Here is a 15369-nt window from a genome sequence, read left to right as displayed (position 1 = left end):
ACACCTGACAGACTTTAATGGTGTGTTTTGTAACAACAACAGAACCTAGTGAAAATGTCCCTGCAATGGTGACTGTCAGAGAGCATTTTCTAGAATTTATTGACATTGATGATACTACAGGACCTGGTATGACAAATGTGCTTCTTAAAAAGCTGGAAGATTCGGGAATTGTGATAGCTGACATGAGAGGTCAGGGCTACGATAATGGTGTCAACATGAGGAAAAAACAGAGAAGTGCAGACACGGACCCGAGAGTTAAACCCTCAAACTTTTTTTGTTCCATGCAGTTCTCATTCATTGAACTTGGTGGTCAGTGATGCAGCATCAGTTTCTAAAGAGGCTGCTGAATTTTTTAATGTAATTCAAAGCATCTATGTATTTTTCTCTGCATCAACTCATCGATGGCAAATTTTGAAGCAACATCTGGGAACATCCTCTCTGACAATGAAACCACTGACTGCCACACGATGGGAAAGTTGAGTGGAGGTGATAAAGCCTATCAAACACCAAATTGGGAAGATAGATGATGCCATAGTTGCCATTATGGAGGATAATACTATGACAGGAATTGTTTGTGGGAGAAGAGTGGCAGAGGGAAATGGAATCACCAGAAACATACATAACTTCAAATTTCTGTGTGTCTTAGTGCTGTGGCATGACATACTGTTGAAATAAATGTTGTAAGCAAGAGATTCCAAGGTGTTGACCTTGATATATCTGGAGCAATGGAACAACTGGACAAAGCAAAGTCATACCTGCCGTCTTACCAGTCAGCCAAAGGGGGTGGATAGCTCAGTGGTTTGAGCATTAGCCTACTAAATGCAGGGTTGTGAGCTCAATCCTTGAGGGGGCCACTTAGGGATCTGGGGAAAAATCAGTACTTGGTCCTCCTAGTGAAGGTAGATGCTAGACTCAATGACCTTTCAGGGTCCCTTCCTGTTCTAAGAGATAGGTCAGTCTCTCTATAATTTAAATGTTCTGAAGAGTGCACAGAAGTTGGCAGAGGAACTTCACACTGAAGCTATTTTCCCACCCATTCAAGAGTCACCAAAGAAAAAGACATTTTGATTACGAGGCACAGGATAATCCTATGAGAGCCCCAAACAACAATTCAAAATTGAATTCTTTAACCAGGTGCTAGATTGTGCAATACAGTCAGTTGAAGAACATTTTATGCAGCTCAAGGAACACAGCAGTATATTTGGGATGCTGTATGATATTCCCAAACTCTTCACTATACCTGAAGAAGACTTACACCAGCAATGCAGGGCACTAGAGAGAGTGTTGACACATGATGACATGCGGGATATTGATGCGAGTGATTTCGGTGATGAACTAAAAGCACTTTCAAGATACGTTTCAGCAGGATCAACTCCAAAGGCTGTTCTGGAATATATGTGCACAAATAAGATGACCACCCGCTTTCCAAATGCTTTTGTTGCTCTGTGCATACTTCTAACACTTCCAGTAACAGTTGCCAGTGGAGAACGCAGCTTCTCCAACCTGAAGTTAATAAAAACATATCTACGCTCCACAATGACACAGGAGAGGCCAGTCGGCCTTGCAACCATCTCAATAGAGCATGAGCTGGCGCAGACTGTGGACCTTGGTTCAAATCTTTGCAACCAAGAAGGCACGGAGAGCACCACTTTGATTATTCAAACAGATAAAAATGCCAGTGTTTACTATGCAGACAAGAAAAGTTACATTTGAAAGTTAAATGTTACTTAAAATTTTTGAACAAGGTATTTTAAGTTGTTAGTTCTCCTCTATTGGGGTAGGTAGCAGAGCAGTACTATGAGAGGAGTAGAACAGGAAGAAGGCAGAATTGAGACCTTTCAAAGTTTTGGCCCAAGCGAGGGGGCATGGGGGCATCATTTGAGTCCCCTGCCTCAGGTGCCAAAATGTTGTGGGCCGGCCCTGCATAGTCTGTGTGTTTGGGGGTATTTTAATCAATGCATAATAGGATCTGTGGCTGTGTTGTAGCTGTGAGAGCAAGTGAGTGGCAGTGAGGTGGGTGTCTTCATTTGTGCTGATATATTAATCGTTCACCAGGCATAACTAGAACAGCAGCATTCGTCTGGGCACATGCAACCAGGTGACTGGCCAGGCCTTAATCATCTTCCTGTCCTGCTTTTTTATTTTCCACTCCCAAACGGGTGTTCATGGACCTTTGTGGCCACCTATAGCACCTTTCTGATAAAGCCATGAGCACCCAGAGAAGGGTAAAAGAACCCTCTTTTAGCTGCCCAAACAGTCATTTTGCCTGTGCAAGCTTCTTGACCCTGAGAAAGTGGTCTGAGAAGCAGCCCTGAGGACTCCCCCAGCCTCAGACAATGGGAGAATTCTTGTGCACAAGAATAGCAAAAACTATATAAAGAAATACAAACTCTGAAGTGCAGCATTAGTTCTTGATTTGTAATCTTTATTGGACTCCAGCAAAACTGACACAGAAATATACATCTGGCATAAACAAATGCTGTAGATGGACACAGAATGTCACCTTAATGGCCAGGGAATTGTGTGAAATTGGGGGGTGGGGTGTGTGTGTAGGGGAAGAAAAATACAACCAATAATGACTGAACTATTGTAACAGACACACTGGATCCAAGGATGGTTCTTGGGTGACCCCCCTGCACTGCCCCCCTTCCTTCCTCCTGCTCCACCCCACAAATCAACTCCCCCCTCTAAGGTCAGACCAAGCATGGAGCAAATCCAGCGTCTACTCCAGAGTTTCTTGCCCTCAGACTGGAGGGTTGGGCCTGACAATCTCTACTTAGTCCCCTGCCACAGATGTTGAAATATGATGCTGGAATCCCTGGGGATGGTGGGATGTCTAGTAAGTGGGCCAAGTCTTCAACTGTCCCTGGCTGATGACCCAGCTAGTGGCAGGGTAGCCAGGCCAGAGCTGTGTTGGTGCAGTGGCTCCCACTCAGTCCTCCGGCTGCATCTTTATGATCAAATCAGGTTTTATCATTTTCACTGCATACAGCTCTGCCTGCATTTCTGGAGTTAGACGGTGAAAGTCCACTCTGTGGAGAAAATAAGGAAAGAAAAGGATGTTAGCTCTCTCTCCAGACGTGATGCCTGAGCTCACAGTCCGTCACTGCGCTGCCCACCACTGGGGTCTTTCCTAGCTGCCTGCCAGAACCCACAGGATCTGTGCCAATATCACTCCCCTGACTGCTGAGCTCACTGCCAGCAGGTGCCTTTCCAGTGGGGGAGGGGAGGAGAAGCGCTGGTGCAGTCTGTAGCCTGGCCTGCTCCCCCCACACCCCATTCACCCTGTGAGCTCTGGGCAGGGACAGCAATGTCCTTTCTGCATGTATAGGGCTGGATTGTGCAGTCCTTGCTCAGGGTGGGGAGCACTTACTGATACGGACAGTCCCATTGATCGCTGTGGGGCTACTCAGCGGTCACAGGGAGTGAGGGCTGCAAAATCCAGCTCACAGAATCTCTCCATGGAAGCAACCTGATCTGAGCTCTCATTGCTGCAAGGGCTTCTCACACCCCTCCCCACAGGCTTCAGTAACACAGATTTTGAAGGGGGAGAGTTTTTAGCAGCTGTTGTGGGGCTGGAGACTTGGCCTGACACTGCTGAAATGCAGGTGGGAGCTCAAACTGCACCCCGGTTGCAGGAAGACGTGAACATGTCACTTACTCCTGTATTTATTGTGACAGCCAGGTCAGGAGAATGGGGTTTGTCTCTCTGCAGCGAGCAAGAGATCAAGAGCCAGCGCTCAGTTCAGTGCATGGTGCTCGTGACACTGGTAAATCAAGTGCCAGCTCTGGCCAAGGCTCTAGGTGTCAGCTAAGAACTGACAAACTCATAGCTGCCATTTTGTTGGCCAGTCACCCAGTTTTGAGAGATACTTTTGTAGCTCTTTGCAGTCTGCCTGGGTCTTAACTATCTTTAGTAATTTTGTATCATCTGCAAATTTTGCCACCTCACTGTTTACCCGTTTTTCCAGATCATTTATGATCATTCCAGACCCATGGGGGACACCACTATTTACCTCTCTCCATTCTGAAAACTGACCATTTATATGTATCCTTTGTTTCCTATCTTTTAACCAGATACCAATCCATGAGAGCACCTTCCCTCTTATCCTGTGGCAGCTTACTTTGTGTAAGAGTCTTTGATGAGGGACCTTGTCAAAGGCTTTCTTGAGCCCGACGATCTAGCCAGCTTTCTATCCACCTTACTGTCCATTCATCCAGCCCATACTTCTTTAACTTGGTGGCAAGAATACTGTGGGAGACCATATCAAAAGCTTTGCTAAAGTCAAGGAATAGTTTGTTTCAAAACCTCCTCTAATGATACCTCAATGTGGGACAGTTCCTCAGAGCTGTCACCTAAAAAGAATGGCTCAGGTTTGGAAATCTCCCTCACATCCTCAGCTGTAAAGACCGATTCAAAGAAGTCATTTAGTTTCTCTACAATGGCCTTATCGTCCTTGAGTGCTCCTTTAGCACCTCGATCGTCCGGTGGCCCCACTGGTTGTTTAGCTGGCTTCCTGCTTCTGATATACTTAAAAAAAAATTGCTATTACTTTTTGAGTCTTTGGCTAACTGTTCCTTAAATTCTTTTTTGGCCTTCCTAAATGTATTTTTACACTTCATTTGCCAGAGTTTATGTTCCTTTCTATTTTCCTCACTAGGATTTAACTTCCACTTTTTACAGGATGCCTTTTTTGCCTCTCACTGCTTCCTTTACCTTGTTGTTTAGCCACAGTGGCTCTTCTTTGGTTCTCTTACTATGTTTATTTTTATTTGGGATATACATGTAAGTTGAGCCTCTATTATGGTGTCTTTAAAAAGTTTCCATGCAGCATGCAGAGATTTCACTTTTGGCACTGTACCCTTTAATTTCTGTTTAACTAACCTCCTCATTTTTGTGTAGTTCCCCTTTCTGAAATTAAATGCTACAGTGTTGGGCCCCTGTGGTGTTTTTCCTGCCACAGGGTTATTACATTTAATTATATTATGGTCACTATTACCAAGCGGTCCAGCTATATTCATCTCTTGGACCAGATCCTGTGCTCCACTTAGGACTAAATCAAGAACTGCCTCTCCTCTGGTTGGTTCTAAACTAAAATGAAGCAATCATTTAAGGTATCAAGAAACTTTATCTCTGCCTCCTGTCCCGAGGTGACATGTGCCCAGTCAATATGGGGATAATTGAAATCCCCCATTATTATTATTGTTTTTTATTTGAATAGCCTCTCTAATCTCCCTGAGCATTTCACAGTCACTACCACCATCCTGGTCAGGTGATCGGTAATATATCCCTACTGCTATATACTTTTTATTAGAGCATGGAATTTCTGTCTTATTATCTATCCCTTTCTTAATGATTCCCAAAATTCTGTTTGCTTTTTTGACTGCTGCTGCACATTGAGTGGATGTTTGTCAGAGAACGTTCCACGATGACTCCAAGAGCTCTCTCTTGAGTGAGATCCCCATCATTTTATATGTGTAGTTGGGATTATGTTTTCCAATATGCATTACTTTGCATTTATTAACATTGAATTTCACCTGCCATTTTGTTGCCCAGTCACCAAGTTTTGTGAGATCCTTTTGAAGCTCTTCGCAGTCTCCTTTGGACTTAACTATCTTGAGCAGTTTTGTATCATCTGCAAATTTTGCCACCTCACTGTTTACCCCTTTCTCCAGATCATTTATGAATATGTTCTTCTCCATTTGCGTTTAATTGTAACATGATCAATTTGGTTCCCTGTTCTGTGATCTGATGACCTCCATATCTGCTACCTTTTGAAATTATAGACCATAACTCACTTGTACACATATTTTTACCCACTTTAACCCCTGAATAACTCATTTATTTTTCTTGGGGTATGTCTACACCGCAATGTAAGCCTAGGGCTAGTGGGACTTGAGTCAACAGACCTGTGTCAGAAAACCCTGAACTGAGCATCTACACTGCATTTTAACCCTAAATTAAGAATTTTCTGACCAGTGCTCAAATCCAGGGCTCTGTTGTCCACGCTACAGTGCACAGACCCAAGTCAAAGTAACCCGATCCCAGAGTACCAAGCACATCTCCCCCTCCCCCACCCCAATGTCGACACTCTAGCCCTACAAATGTGTTGCACTGTGGGAAAACTCTACTGCCCACCCTATTTCCTAACTGTGATGATGCTATTGATGGGATCAGCTGCCTATAAGGAACCCATGAGTACATAAACTGTATAATTAGCTCCTTTGGTGGCGATCTCAGTAGAATGACTGCTGTTTGTGAAAGCTTTACATTGAACTACCATCTAATCTAATCTAATCTAATCTAATCTAATCTTTCTGCCTCTAGGCTGAGTCACACTGACAGGAAATGCCGATGTGCTTCTGTTCTAAGGCTAATGAGAACATCAGTCTCCAGGGCTGTCGAACTAGTCAAATGAAACTTTGCCATTCTTAATTTTTAAAACAGAATATTGAATTAAGCTGTTTTTGTTTGTTTGTTTTTTATTTATTTTTGTTGGTTTGTTTTTATGTTTGACAAAAACAAGTTTTTCAGAGGGAAAACGCGCACCCATCCCAGGCTGGCTGCAGAACGGTGAAGTTTATCCCCAGGGCTTGGGGTGCACTGTGCTCCACCAAATCCCAGGGATCCCTTATCTATGTCCCCACCACACCTTGTGAGGCAGGGACAAGGGATCCCCGGGAGTCTGTGAGGAGGTTTTGGGGCTGACTCCCACTCCCCACCCTCACAGTGCACACTGCCTGGGCACCTCTGCACATGAAGCCCCAGGAAACATCTGGAGGACTTCTGGGACCGAGTTAAGCCAGGGCCACATGCACACAGGAAAGCAATAGGAGTCAAACCCGAGGTCCAGCTTAACACTGGCTCGGACCCTCCAGCCTTGCAGGGTCCTGTGACCCTAGGTTAAAGCCCTAAATTAACACAATTGGTGTGTGGATACAAGGGGGTTAGGCTTGAGCCCAGGCTCAAGTCTGGGCTTACACTGCTGTGTAGACATACCCTTACTAATAAATCTCTAAATAGCTTACTATAGGATTGGCTGCCAGCATCTTTGGTGTGAGATCTGGGATGCAAATTGACTTCGGTGAGTGACATGTCTCGTGGGCGATGCCTACACTCCTAAGTCCCCCCAGACAGCTTGACAGTCCTGTTCTAAGGAAAGGGATGTGCTAGCGTAACCCACCTTACCCAGCGTGGCTCTGTCCCTCTCTAGTAACTGGACCACATGGAAGAGTTGTGCTAAAATCTCTAGAGTTTGCATTTTCCCACTCCTGTACTTGAAAACATGATGAAAGGCGAACACTCACAAATTTTCCCTTATTGAAAATGGCCATCATCTCCTATTATTGCCAATGAGGCTGAAAAAGAAAATTTGTTCCTTTAAAAAAAAAAAACAAAAACAAACTCTCCTTGGTTTTTAAGCAGCCAAAAAGAAAAAATGTGTTCTTTTAAAATCCTGTGTGCTTTTGGTTTAAAATGATCCCACCACTGCCACCATGTCAGGATTCCCCCCCCACACACACACTCTGAACTCTGGGGTACAGATGTGGGGACCTACATTAAAGATGCCCTAAGTTTATATTCTACCAGCTTAGATTAAAACTTCACCAAGGCATAAATTCCTTTCCTTGTCCTTGGTCAGTATTCCTGCTACCATGCGATTTACACAAAAATTCAGCGAAGGGTTACTTGGAATCCCTATCCCCCAAAATATGCCCCCAAGCCCCTTCACACCCTTTCCTGGGGAGGCTTGAGAATAATAAACCAACCAATTTCTTTAGCAATGTGAGCACAGACCTGACCCTTTGTCTTCAGGACACTGAAATCAATCAGGTTCTTAAAAGAAGAACTTTATAAAGAAAAAAAATAAAAGAATCACACCTGCAAAATCAGGATGGAAGGTAACTTTACAGGGTAATAAAAAGATTTAGAACACAGAGGATGCCCCTCTGGCTCAGCTTCACAGTTACAAAAACAAAAATAAAAGTACCTCTGTAGCATAGGAAAATTCACAAGCTAAAACAAAAGACAACCTAATGCATTTCCTTGCCCTACTTATATTTTCAGATGATGTTGTACCTGCTTGGCTTCTCCCTCCATCCGGAGAGGGAACAACAAAAGAGAACAACAACAAATTCCCTCCCCCCCGCCGCCAGATTTGAAAGTATCTTCTTTCCTCATTGGCTCTTCAGGTCAGGTGCCAACAAGTTTACAGGTAAACCAATCCAGTAGAGCTGCCAAGAAGGGGTTTTATGCTACTACAATCATAAAGGTTGCTACCCTTCCCTCTATATTTATAAAAATGGCTGCCATTTCCCTACAATCCATCTGCTCGTGGAAGCGAGGCTGCCCTTGATAAAGTTGGCTGCCACCTCCCACTGTTTTCAATTAGATGGAAGCCATGCCCACAGCAAAATGGCTGCCACTTTGGTTCGGGGGCTAGACAGGACATAAGGACTGTGAGGAGCTCCAAGGAAATGGCCAAAAGTAGATGGAGTAAGTGAGGGGGATCAGGGAAATGGGGGAGAGAAGGAGGCAGATTTAAGGGGTGCAGGAAAACAGGTTGCAGGGTAATGTGGGGGACAGGAGGGAGTGGATGGCAGGAGGCATCTGGAGGAAGAGGAGGAGTATTTCGGGGGCTCTGTCTAGTCTCTGGCAGAGATGTGGTGGTTGGCGGATCAGGGAAGTACTGCTTCTTAGAAAAGGCTAAACCAATCCCATAGTATGTTTACTGTGACTTTGTTGCTTATAACCTTATTTGAATAAATTACAAGTTCTTTAATATGCATATCTGTAACTCATCAACCCTAAAAAGTAGTATAAGTTCTATGTGAGGGTATGAATCATGATTCATTCATTAGATCAGTGGTTCTCAAACTATTTACAATCCAGCCCTTCTTTTATCAAAGGAAATAAACGCGGAGAGGAGAAAGTCAAGACGGTGATAGGAAAGGGATAGAAGTTCCTCTACATTATGGGTGAGGAGAGATTAAATGCAGGCTCCATCTGAGCAACCAGGGAGAGGCAGGCATTTTTGTGTACACTGACTACTGATTTTTCAACCTGTTATTATTTCACTCATGCTGGTGTAGTAGGAAGGGAGCTTGAGACATAAGCCCCTTGTATCAGAAGCCTGAGTCTGGGCTAAAGTAGTGGTGAAAGCTTTGTTAATACAAAGCAAAGTCAGGCTGTGAACTAGAGGCAGGCCCACAGAATCTGGCAAGAACAAGGCTCTTATTGCAGAAATACACATTCCTAAGAAGTGCTAGGCACCAAACACACCACATTCCAGAAGGGTGGTACCAGAACACCTCGATACCAACATATTCCCCAAAGATAACAGGAACACGTTGACCCATCTTAAAGCTAGGATCAGGATGACAGCATGATGAATAGAGATTAGAGATGTTTGGATCGAACCAACATGTACAAGGTGATGGGTGGCACCTAGCCATGTCAGAGGGGCAATACATAACTTGTTTGTATCAGTGTATAAAATGAAGTCTCAGAGGAAGTGTCTTTGGCCCGTCAAGAAGAGAATGGAAAGTCCTGCATCCATTATCACAGGCACACATGTGCTAGTGTAACTGTTGTCATTGATCTGGGGAGGTAGGACAATGGTTCATTGGCAATAAACCTGGCCGGGTACCTTCGATACTGAAATGGGTCTTGTGGTTTAATTGGGCGGTTCCATCAAGGTCTGCTGTGCCAACTCTCTGCATAGAGCTAAGACAGCACACGGAGGGAACACACATGCAGCCAAACATCTGACTACATTTGACAAAGGAGTAGAAGGAGTTAAAAAGTCAAAAGACACTAAAAAAAACCAAACCACAATTAGATTTTTTTGTAATCTCATGATTTACAGGGGTCTAACTCATGATTTTGCTCTCTTGATGTTGGCAATACTGGGTTGTAGTTTTTATTGTCTTAAAATAATAGTGTTTGTAACATCAAAATATGCTGCATCTGGAATTTGCTAAAAACCACTGGACACTGTCCTCAACTGCACCAAGTTCACATTCAGCGCTGATGAGGAGACTGAAGAAACTGGTTATAAGGCACCTCTGCAATCCCCTGATCCTGGGCCAGGTGGGCGACAAAATAGCTTCTGGTCTAACACAGAGGAACCTCAGAGCTTCCCTAAGTTACCCCAGATGCTGGGCTGGCCTAGGATAGGTGAAGCACCATGCACTCTGTCCCGGACATACACCTCCATGCTCCTCCACGCCCCCTACATAGAGGCAGGGGGATGCAGGCAATGGGTGGTACAGACTTCACTATACCTCCTTCTACCATGTGAGTATTACCCTGCGTCAGGGGGATCCTTGGCTACCCCTTTAGGGCAGTTGCCTAGCTGCTTTCCCTGCTCAACAGGAGTTTAGGCCTGAGCCCACTACATTGTTCAATTGTTTAACCAGTAAAATACAGGCAGTGAACACATCAGTGGGTCTCTGTTCTTTGCCTGGGGAGCAGAGTGGGGCTGGTCCATGGCTGGGTTCCATGTACTGTAGGACATTGTGATCCGTGTACCCTGAGTTTAACTCACAACATCACAGTGTTTCCAGGCACTGACTAAAGGGAGCCAGCCAGCTGTTACTTACCCTAGTGTGTGTAGTTTGCAGTTTGGATGTTTCAGCCCCTCACACAGCCACCGTACTCCTGAATCCTCCAGACTGTTTGCCCCTAGACCTAGGAATGTCAGGGTCCGGCTGGTGCTGAGAACAGAGGAGAGATCCTCACAACATGCAGTTGTGAGACCACAATAGTGCAACCTGCAAGAGACAGATATACACAGAGTAAAATGACATGTGTATGCCCCATTCTCTGCATTTCCCCTCACTGCTACCCATAGGTATCTCCAAAGGGATTCATAATTCAAGACAGTGGCTAGGAATAATGTTATCTATTTATTTTGATTGAAATAATCATAAAAGACCCCTACTGAAAGCTGTAGACCCTTATGATATAATTAATTATATAAACCCCCTATGTTAAGCGAATATTACGGCTGTAAGATCAAGCACCCAAAAGTTAGGAACCCTCAAGCTTTAGGCAGCCTGGGCAACCTTAACTTAGCTCCTTTCTTTGTGTGCATTTTGATACAGTCTGAGCAGGGAATTCTGGGCGCTGCTGGTTCTGGGGGTGAGGTGGGGAGAAGTGGTGTGGAGCTCTCCCTTTTCCCTAACTGCTCCTGCTGTCCAACCGCCTTCCGGCCTGCCTCCACCTGGAGATGCTGCAGAATCATTGCCTTTCTTCTTTGCAAGTGCATTGGGGTGCATGTGCTCCCCATAAGCCTTTCCTGTCCTTTCTCCCCTCATTTTGCGTTAGTGGATTGATGGGCCTTCTTCTCTTCCCTCTGCCTGCCCAGCAGTCCCTTCCACCCCCACTCCACATAATGCCCCCCTTGCTCTCCCATCACACGTGGTCCCCCTTGTGATCCACTTTCCCCCATGGTGTGTTGCCTGTTTCCCCTGTTCTTCCTACTCACATGCAAACACTCCCACACACTAATATGCTCTCCTTCACTCTCAGTGCAGCTGTAGAAGCAGATTCCACATACACACACCCAAACCGTTTATCTGATTAATTCCCCATTTGACTTTTGCTCCCTCCTCACCGCACTGCAGTCTAGTGGGGAAAAGACGTTAGCTTTACCCTCATCCTCTTTCTTATATATCCCCCTCCAGTGGCTGTTCCTGTCGCCTGTCCTCAATGGCAGACCCTGACCCAGTCTTGGGCCAGGCTTCTGCTTTAGGAACTTGGTCCATGGCGGGAAGCTGGGAAGACTGAAGGAGGGGAACCCCCGGACATGGCTAACACCCCCTCAGCTTTCTCCTCCATCTGCTTCCATGGCTACCACTGACACCTCTGCTGGTACCATCATCATCCCCTCTGGGACAGCAGCAGAATGCAGAGGCAGGGACTCTGCTGCCAAACCCACCACCACCAAGGGAGCCCCTCAGTCAGGAAGAAAGTCTAGGGCAGAAAAAAGGGCTCCCCCTCCCCCTGCCATCCCTTCTGGATCCCTTCTGTGGGCTTGGTGATTCTGCAGGCTTCTCAGCTCCCACTGTGCTGTGGCACAAGCTGTAATTGTTCCTGGAAGACTCACAGGGCTCCAGGAAGAAGGTGCAGCTTGCTCTCCATCAGTGGCGAGATTTTGATCTTGTCCTCCAGAGTGTGACGGCCTTACTGGGGGAGGATAAAGGGAGCAAAGGGCAGTACTCTGCAGTCTACCAGTGGGCCTGAACTTCCAGGACTCCCTAGTCACCTTTGGGATCGAGCACAGGTTGCTGCTTGGTTCTATGGGTACAGGCAGCACCACCAGCTGTGAGGATCCTCAACGAGACCTACACCATCGCATCTCTCAACATCATGGGCGACAGGGTGAGTCTCCACAGGTGCCAGGTACTGTCCTATCTTCGCACAGGGTGTGTGATCCTTCTACAGGAGTCTCAATCTAAATCGGCCACCAAAGCCAGCTGGTAGCTGGAATGGGGGGACAGGGTGTACTGCAGCCATGTCACTGAGTTTTTGGGTGGGGTGGTGACCGTGCTCTCCCTGGACTCCGGCTTGACAAACTGAGGTTCACCAAAGTCTTGTCGGGTCGCCTGCTGGATCACTAGATCCAGGTGGAATGGCTAATGCTCAATCTGATTAATATCTATATTTTGATACTGGGTGCAGAGTGAGGGTGGTTCTATCGCCAGGCATCCACCTTCCTCAGCACCTTGGATCCTCGCAAGTGCCTGGTCCGGGGTGGGGATTTTAACACTGCCCTGGACTTGTGAGGCCACCCCGGGAAACAGATTTGCGAGGCCTTCACCAACATCCTCAGGCAGATCATCCCCTATCACTCCCTTGTAGAAGACTGGCACAATCATGACCTGGATGATTCCACCACCATTACCTATGTCTGGGTGGAGGAGTCTTAGTCATGGCACTCCTGCTTGGACCAAATCTATGTCTCCTGTTTGTCCCAGGGATCCATCCCTCTGCAGGGAGTGTCAGGAAAAGCAGGACAAGCTCCAGGCCATCGACAACCATCAGGCTCAAAGCACTTTTGTTTGGTCATGTTTCTAGCTCCTTTGGCAGATGGATTGCAGCCCCTGCTTCATCTATGACTGGAGAAGAGAGGTGCCATAAAGCATGTCACCTGCCTCCTGGAGGAGGACAGCACCCCTCTAATGGATCTAGTGGAGATGCAGGAAAAGACAAGGGCTTTCTACACCAACTTCTTCTCCCTGGATCCAACCGAGGCTCACACGTGTAGGGTCCTGTTGGATGAACTCATGGGCAACTGGGATCAGCTGGAGCATCTTCTTACTCTGGCCAAGTGCTGGAAAACCCTCCCTCTGATGCCGACCAACCAATCTCCAGCCATCGACAGGCTGATCTTGGAGTTCTACTGAATGTTCTGAGATGTCCTTGGCCTGGACCTTGCCATCGTCTGGGCCAAGTCCCTGGGGAGCAAGGTGCTCCCCCTGTCATGCAGGAGGCCCTGCTCGCTCTGCTGCAGAAGAATGGGGACCGCCACGATCTGGGGAATTGGCGCCCAGTTTTCCTGCTCAGCACGGAATATAAGGTCATAGCAAAGGCCATCTCAATGCAGCTGAAGTCCGAGCTGGTGACGTGAGCAACCCCGACCAGACCTACATTGTCCAGGGCCAGACCATCCTCAGCAACCTCTAGCTGGTCCAGGACATTCTCCACCTCCACAAGCTGGGCCCATGGATGGTTCTGTTGGCATATGCTGATGACATACTCCTTGTGGCCAGGATCTGGGAGACCTGGTGCAGGTGGAACTTGCAAAACCATGTATTCAGAGGCCTCTTCTGCTCAGGTCAACTCCTGTAACCTGATAGGGACATGTGGCAGGTGGCTCCATGCCATCCAGTGGGGAGCAGGTCTGCTGCTCTATCTCTCTGCCACTTGTGGGACTGGGTAGAGAGCCCTTTCCCTCCATCCCATCTCTCCCTGCTGTGCAATCGTGATTGGCTGGAGACCAGGTGCCACTCCAAAACAAGAACACATAATTAACTATAGACCACCTGGGAGGGCTCAAGCCGATGAACAAGCCCAGGAAGATTTGAAGAGAGAACAGAGAAAGAGCTAAGCAGCAGCAGAAGCAGTAGCCCTGAGCTGGGGAGATACAGAGTCTGAACCAGAAGCTCCTTTGAGGAGAGCCAGATGCTGCACTCATGTTTGCAAAAGGGGACTCTTACAGACACCCAGCTTGCAGCCAACAGGACAGCTGAGCCTACACAAAAAGCCCCACCATTCTGAGCTCAGATGCATGCCAGCATTAGAGGGCACGGACAGGTTGGACTGACCCAACTGGGGAGGGCGGAGGGTGTTGCACTGGCATGGGACAGAGAGTCTGTGTATGTCTAGCCAGACATGAGGGAGGGCTGTGTGCTGTATGCTGTGCCAAAGGCAAGGGAGTCTGTGTAACCCCTGCTACAGAGCCTGGCCAGGGTGCATTCCTGGCTTTTCCTGACTTAGATAAGAGTGTTGTTCCATTCTTAAATGTGGTGCTTGATCCAGGGCTAACTCTGACCCCCTAGGAGGGAAGACTGGTGTTTGTGCAGAGGCACAGGGCTGGGACCTGGGACCCCTTTCCCTACTCTGGAAATCCCCCACCTGACACACCGATCGCTCTGCACTGGAGAATTGGATTGATCTGGAGGCCAGGGTGTCTGACCAGCTGTGGAGATGGATGGGGCTGCTCCAGAGCCTTCCGCTTCAGGAGAGGGCACTGCTGACTAACCAATTAGTTCTATCGATGCTCTGGCACCGGTTCAGCACCTGAGCCTGTCCCTAGAGCCCTGGCCAGCTTCCAACGGTCCTAGAGTTCTTCTGGCCAGGAAACCTGTGGGTGTCTGAGCTTCCCACTGGGAGAGGGCAGGCAGGGCCTTGTTTTCATCCACAGGAAGGACCACATGCTCCACCTTCAGGCTCTGCAGAGACTCCTTTATGCTGCTCATAGCATGAAGTGTGCTGGTGCACGTGTTCCTCTGCCACCTCTGAGGGCTCAGATATGACTCTTTTGTATCCATCCAGGAGGTCTCCCTTGAGACTTCTCCTAGCTTCTGGTCCAAGCAGGACCTGGAAGTTATTTTCAGCAACCTGGTACATAGCAGCCACCGAGGGGGAAGAACTTAGGTAGTGGAGTCTCCCTTGGTGCACCAGAGGATGGTCTGGGCTGGTGTCACCAGAACTGGAGACCTCCTTGACTCTGGTCAGAGGGACTGGGTGGACCCCATGGTGCTTGGTCAGCGCATGCGATTTTCCAACCTCAGCATCCCCCATTGTGTGCTCCAGGAGGTGAGGGCTGCCTTGCCCCCGCTTCTCTCATATCTCAAGTG

General features: G+C 47.3%; 1 protein-coding gene across 1 annotated transcript in view; it reads right to left on the bottom strand.

Moving 5' to 3' along the window:
* Positions 1-2416: 2416 nt before the first annotated feature.
* LOC117877394 (NACHT, LRR and PYD domains-containing protein 3-like) overlaps positions 2417-15369 on the bottom strand; it is a 107358-nt gene continuing 94405 nt past the window's right edge. The window contains exons 12-13 of the mRNA XM_034770488.1: positions 10606-10776; positions 2417-3032 (exon numbers count right to left, since the gene is read on the bottom strand). The gene's annotated coding sequence lies outside the window, so the exon portion shown is untranslated. The remainder of the gene's footprint in view (positions 3033-10605; positions 10777-15369) is intronic.

This window comes from Trachemys scripta, chromosome 4 (assembly GCF_013100865.1).
Source record: "Trachemys scripta elegans isolate TJP31775 chromosome 4, CAS_Tse_1.0, whole genome shotgun sequence".
NCBI lineage: Eukaryota > Metazoa > Chordata > Testudines > Emydidae > Trachemys > Trachemys scripta.
The sequence above is the reverse complement of the archived record's forward strand: the minus strand, read 5'-3'. Positions and strand labels throughout refer to the sequence as shown.